The sequence below is a fragment of the Stegastes partitus genome, unplaced genomic scaffold, assembly GCF_000690725.1.
Source record: "Stegastes partitus isolate 25-593 unplaced genomic scaffold, Stegastes_partitus-1.0.2 Scaffold1343, whole genome shotgun sequence".
NCBI classification, from domain to species: Eukaryota; Metazoa; Chordata; class Actinopteri; family Pomacentridae; genus Stegastes; species Stegastes partitus.
In genome coordinates this window covers 184,329-191,239 of record NW_007579074.1, presented here as the reverse complement: position 1 = coordinate 191,239, position 6,911 = coordinate 184,329, and the positions used below count along the sequence as shown (strand labels likewise).

The window sequence follows — 6,911 nt, the reverse complement described above, 5'->3', positions numbered from 1 at the left end:
GTTTGACAGCTCTGCTCAGCGTTCAGCTTCTTCTGTCTCTGCTCTCACTCGTCCACACGACGTCAAACAACCGCAAACAAACACATTAAGGCTGAAAGGATTCATTGATTAGTCGATTAGCAAAGATCTCCTGGTTAGAACTTCTCAGCTGTGATGATCTGTAGGAACGTCAACAGTCTGCATCAACATGAGCAGCTCACAGAACAGCCTCCTGTTCTCAGTATCGTCATATTCTTCTGCCAGACGTTGGTGGTTTTTTAACAGCGTGCTAAGCTAGCCGCTAACTAGCAGCGTCTCTCTCCACCTGCTGGTGTTTCAGAGTCATTACACATGATCATCACAATAAAAACCAAGTGTCCTGAGAACAGCTCGAGGACATGAAGGGGACGGACTCGGACCTGCAGGCTGACGCTCGGTGTGTTTATGGGCTCATCCCGCTACAGCCTTCAGCTCTCTGTGAGACTCTGCTGTCCTGAGCTCAGCCTCCAGCGAGCAGCAGGACGACCAGCAGAGCTCAGAGGCTTTCACCAGGAGAAGGACCGGCACCGGGAGCTGGATCGGTCCAGAGCCTGAGCACAGGGAGGGCCCGGAAGCTCAACCCAGCCAGAGATAAGTCTCTAATGAACAAGCTTCAGCCCTCTGAAGCACAAACCTGCAATGTTGTTCACTGCATCCTAAAAACAAAGTGTTTGGTGACATTTCACCACGATCACGTTAATCTACACGTCAAGCTGAAGGCATCATGTTCTTATGTCCAGCTGAACGGTGACAGAATCCAAGTCCAGTAGCTCACCCCATGTTCATCCCTCTGAACCACCGAACCGCCAGCTGGTGTCAAACACACAACGTTTGTCTTTTAAGTCAAATCACACCATTTATTACAGCAAGGAACAGAAAAGTCACATCGTTCTCAACCTGCTGACAGTCCATGAACTTCAGTTCCTCTGAGCCTGAAGTCAGGACACTCCAACAGAACCGGGTCGTCCCAGACGTCCATATGACGCCTTCTGTTGGCCACAAACTGGAACGACTGGGAGACTCAGCGTGTTGTGTGTTGCTGTGAGCTGCTGCTGGAGCTGCTGGAGACCAGGAGCTTCTCTGTGCACTGTGAGGCGTTCAGGGAACATCTGGACACATCCAGTCAGGAGTTCTGATCGGTTTGACTCACGTTCAGTTCCAGGAGACGCTCTGGATTCTGATGTTGGTGCCGATGTGAACGTTAGCAGGAAGCAGCATTCTGTTCATCTGGATGTTTTTAGATATTAAATATTTCAGAAACGTGTAAATTCCTGTTTTTCATCTGCAGTCATGACTCGATGATCCGACACTAAACGTAAAACCTTCTTTCATGTCGGAGTCAGAACCCAAGGCTGTGTTAAGGCTGTTTTCATGGGTTCTGTTGGGTTTTCCTTGTCGGATAGCAGGTTCTGGATCGTTACGGGTCACGGCTGGATTTATTGCAGCAAAACTAAACGTTGCAGTGAGCTGTTGTCATGACGCTCAGACAGAGGAGCGTGGTGACAGAGGTTTCCATGGAAACAACACCTGCAGACCTGTGGAACCCAGCAGCGACGACGACGACGGAGGACGTGTTGGTGTTCAGAACAAACAGGAACCGTCTGCTGGGTCCAAACTGTGAAGTCCAGCTCAGGTTCACAGTAGAACGTGCTTGAACCTGAGGAGTTTCTCCAGAACAGGTTCTGCTCCAGTGAAGGGCAGCAGAGCCCCGATCTCCAAGATGTTCTCTGACAGGAGGACTTTCTGAGGAAACACCTGCGACGGCCTCAATCTGAGCAGCAGGAGTCTCCTCGCTGTTTCTCTGACTTCCTGCCTTCATTCCAGATGTGGAGAAACATCTGGAATTATGTAGAAACAGATTGATGTAGCAGCTCCGTCTTACTGAGCGGACCGAGTCTCTCCTTCAGGACAGAACATGGGTTCTACTGACTCCTTCAGTTGAGGTAAACCTGCTCCACAGCGTCTCCTCCTCTGAGCTCAGGGTTTCCTCCTCAGCCACCTTCCACTGTCCAGGATGAGCCGATGAGCTTTACTTCAGCAGAGCGGTGCGTTGATTATTCCTCCAGACAGAACTGATGTAGATGCTTTGCCGTGTCAGCAGGCTCCCCATGACGCTGCCCGTTGACACGTTAACTGTTCAGTAAAGGACGAGGCTTCCTGCAGCCTCCTGCTTTCACACCAACTACACACCACAAAGAAGACCATCCCATAGAAACCCTGACAATTAAATAAAATAAATTAAACGATGGAACATCGAAACTGGAAAAACGGAGAGAATTTTGGCAAACATCTGTGAAATAAAGTCGTTTTTCTGCTGATTGAAACACAAACAGTGATTCCTGTTTATACCAACGCAGCTTTAACTGATAGATGTGACAGATGTCTGCACAACGACTGACTATTTACTCAGTCATCTGTCCAGCAACTGCAAATATCTTAAAACATGTTAAACATGGAAGAAAAACTATTAAAGACTGTTTGTTATGTTTTGGGGTAAAAAGAATATTTTACATGCAAATGTTGTAAAAGAATAATTTTCTGATAGAATGCAGAGTTTGATGTGTTTGTGTTTCTCACAGTTCACACGTGAATCTGACTTTTTCCTGTAATTATTATTATTACGAAGGCGGAGCTGCTGATGACACAAACACCTCACCGGTCGTGTTCCTGAATCTTCTCAGAGCAGATCCTCCTGTGACCTCCCACACCCTTCCTCCTACATGGTCTTTGTGGACGTCCAGATGTTTCCAGCAGCCACCAAAGTGTCACTCAGACTCTCACTGTTTCAACAAACGTTCATTTTTAGTGTCTCACACAACAGAGAACGTATAACCGGACCTCAGCTCTCCTGAGAAGCAGACCGCTGACGACTATAAACAACTACTAACTAGTTATGGAGCAACCAGAGCCACTAGTCCCTCTGATTGGCTGAACATCACCAGTAACAGCCAATCACAGACAGCCATTGTTTACACAGAGAGACAGACGAGCACATGATCAGACTGGAGCTCCGTTCAATGAGCAGAAACCCTGTTTACATTGTTTGTGCTGCTCATAGCGCCACCTACTGGTCTGTGTTGTATTCATATGTTCACAGCAGCTGGATGAACCATCCTGTAGAGGCTGCACGCCACTGCTGCTGTTGCACTTTTCTTAGATGCTAAACTGCGTCTTGTTTTCTGTGCAACGACAATAAAGTGACTTTAATAAAAGATAAAAATGTTGCTGAGCTGTAATTAACGCCACAACGTTCCACTGACACGCCCTGAACACACCTGAATCATCAACCTGTTGGTCTCAGTGCGGTTGGAATTGATTCTGCTGACTAGCTAGGCTAACGCTAACACTGAGAGGCTAGCTGTGCCTCTTAGCCTGTGGCTAACGCTAGCTGGAGCGTCGTGTTACCTTTCTAAAGTCAGATTAAGTTTAACTGGGCAGAGGCATAACCTGTGAAAACTGAACAAGAAGCACACAAACATCTCCACCAATCAGCTTTCCCAGCAGCTAACGCTACGCTAACAGCTAGCAGCAAAGTTAGCAGGTAGCCACAGACTGAACTGAAACTGAGTTGATAAAGTTTTAAGATGTGGACCTTATTGGGAAAGAAAACAGAGGAGCAGCAGGTGGAGCTGCTGGAGACAAACCGATCAATCGATCAATCGATCGATCAGTAAACGGAGGAGAGTGTCTGAGCGTCACATGATGCTCTGATGTCATCACTCCTATTGTTACTGTACGTTTGAGTGACAGAGCTCCTTAATAGCATCATGCTATCATGTCCTGTTGATAAACAAGAGTTGTGTTGGTGTAAAATATTGATCACTGATAATCATTGATCCCTCGTCCTGGTGTGCTTAAGGCAGCTAACGGGCTGTAGACCGTCTGGATCACCTTCATGGTTCTGCTTTTAAACGACCCGATTCAACACCAAGCATCAAGCGACTGTGTCATCGGAACACAGACGACGGCGCCACCCTCAGGCCGGACTGGAAACGACCGCAGCGATCGATAACGTTCACGCAGCAAACTGTTGTTTTCATAATTGTAGGGCCAAAACAACAACAGAAGCCAGTCAGAGACCAGCGGAGGAGCGCCAGGAAGCTGAATCCTTAAACGGCGTGAGCTGAGCGTCTGAGGGCTGCTAACGAGGTGAAGTGGGGCTAACGGAGCAGCGTAGCGGCTGTCTCTGATAATTAGGATGTTTCACCTTGCCGACGCCTCCCGCGGCGCACAGACCCGGCTCAGGCCGAATCAAAGCAGCAGATTCTGTCAGATGCAGCTCCGAGCGACTCGGCGCATGTATAAAGCATGATGCGGCGGAAACGCTGGCGCTTGTTACTGCACCTGTTGATCCGGAGCTGGAAGCACATTCAGGGACCGGGCCGCTCTGCTGAGCACTAAACCGGATCGCCGGGAAGCTTCCCGTCTCAGAGCGACGCTAAAACCTGATTAATACGCAGCAAAGTGGGGATTTGGTTTGATGTTGGAGCTGCAGACGAGGACCGAACCGCTGACGGGGGGTTCAGGTACAACATCTGTCTGACATGTGGAAGTATTTACTGATGCTGTAACGACTCCCCGTGTGTGGTTAATAATACTACCTGTGAAAAGACAGACAGGAGATACAGATGATGCTCCTCTGGACAGCTTCACTGCATTCATCAGCCAAACTATCACTGACGTCCACATGAAGCAGATTAAACACACGCGGAGCTGCTTCCTTCTAAATCCACATCAACGGGCCGAGTTTAAAGCGCCTCCTGGAGGTGGAGCATGAACTAAACCAAACCCCAGAACTCCTCCCTGGCAGGCGCTGCCGTTTCCAGATGCTCCCTAAACGCCTCGCAGTCATCACGTTCTCCCTGCAGAACATCCATCCTCTCTACGCCTAAGGTGCTGTTCTGTTCAGCGGTTCTTCAGCATGTTGTTCTGACGCCCAGCTGCCAGACGCTCCGTTTGTCCGTCGTACGTCTCAGTTCCTCCTCAGCGTCGACCTCCAACCAGCTGCTGATCTACACTCAGGTGTGAGCAGGAGCAGAGCCAAACAAGGTCAGCACATTGTTCTGTAAACCCGCCACACTGTGCTGAAGGCTCCCCGGAGCCGCGGTCCATTTAGCGCCGAGCTCCCCGCGGGCCCGGTCCGCTCGCTGCTGCCGTCTGCTCTTTTAAAGCTGACCTCGCTTCACTTGTGTTCTCCCTCAATCCCTCGTCTGCTGAGGGGAGCGTAGGCGACGCAGGAGCTGATCCATGATGGCGGACCGGGCCTCTCAACAGCACACCTGACACACTGAGTCCACACAGTACAGCCAGAACCACACAGGTCCAGACAGAACAGAACCACAGCTCAGGATTAAACTGATGACAGAACACCTGTTTGCTGCTGTTCTCTGTAAATCAGCGGCTGCACGACGGGTTCTGGTCCGACACACTGGAGCAAGAACCCTGTTGGAACCCGCGGGTTTATTATTACTGTTCCGCCAAAGGAAACGAGATTTTGAGAACCTAAACATGGACAAAAACTCACCAGAGCCGCCACGCACACCAGGACCGGAGAAAATGTTGGTATGTGAGTAGACTTGGACGTGTCACTGGCTCCACAGCGCCCCCTGTCTGAAGCCCGTTTGGTCTGGAGCTACGACATTTGGTAGGCACATGGAGCAGGTCGGCACCAACAAAAACCAGCTCCAAGCTCAAAAATGCAACCCAGCTCCACAGCGCCCCCTACAGTACTTCAACAGAGTCCCATCGCGGCTACGTTTCACGTAGAGCTACAAAAAACGGTCCACACATGTAGCAGGTCGGGACGCACAAAAGAGTCCATCAGCGTGTTTCTGTAAACCCAACAGGAAATCCACCATGTTGGACAAACGGCGACATCTCAGACATCTCTCTCCTCCTACAGGGACGGTCGTACACACCTGACCAGCCGGCTACAGCAGGTGGTGATTACACGTCAGTAAAACGGTCCGCACAAGTCTGACGGCGTGGAAATGGCGCCCCCCTGAATTTGGCCACGACGCCATAAAACATCACTTTATGTTGATGTGACGTTGGCGCCGCCTGAACAGAAACGATGGACCAGACTCGGACGCGTCAGCTTCATCGCTGGGCCGTCGACAGCTTGTGCATTTGAACGAAACCCTGAAAGAAAGAACTAAATGTGGCGGCAGCAGATCAAACAGGCAGCAGAACCAACGCTGCTCCTGTCTGCTGAACAACTGACAGGAAACTAAACGACTGGTCCAGACATCATCAGTGCAGCGCCGATCACTACGCTTATATTTTGGGCTGTTTGTCAGACTTCAGTGCTCCTGGTTCAGAAGACGAGCGACGGGACGAGGTTTGTCCTGGAACGAGTGCAGGAGCTTCTAGCGGTGTTTCTAGCAGGTCTGCTGCTGACTGAAGCTTCACAGGAGAAGGACTGAAGAGCCTCCTGCAGCTCCACCGTCTGGTCTGGGCCGGCAGAGCCTCCTACTGCACACACCTGAGATTCTTTAAGACTTCCTCGCGCCAGAAGACGAACACGTGTTGATGGAGATGAAGGTGAGCCGCCTGTGGTCGACTCCAGCAGCTCAGGGAAAAATATCAACATCTGGCAACTAGATCGTTACCAAACAACTTCTTCACCAACATGTTGGTACAGGTGTGTAATAACACAGCTCTGGTGGGAAACTCTGAGAAACACCTGCTCAAGTTATGGTACCCATAAACGATTGATGAAAAATGGATTTTTTAAAAAATCTATTTTTTGGATTTTTTAAAAAGTTGTTTTGTTGTTTGGTAACGATTTAGTTGCCAGATTAGTGGTAAGTCTCATAAAATGCTTTTACTATCACACCAGATGAATAAATAAACAGTCGGCTAAACATCCCAGACATGAAGGAGAGCAGCTC

The 6,911-nt window shown here is 49.6% G+C and overlaps 1 protein-coding gene across 1 annotated transcript in view; it reads right to left on the bottom strand.

Annotated features, from left to right (window-relative positions):
* LOC103369875 (glutamate receptor 1-like) overlaps nt 1-6,911 on the bottom strand; it is a 68,791-nt gene that overhangs the window by 61,068 nt on the left and 812 nt on the right. The gene's annotated exons all lie outside the window — the stretch shown is intronic.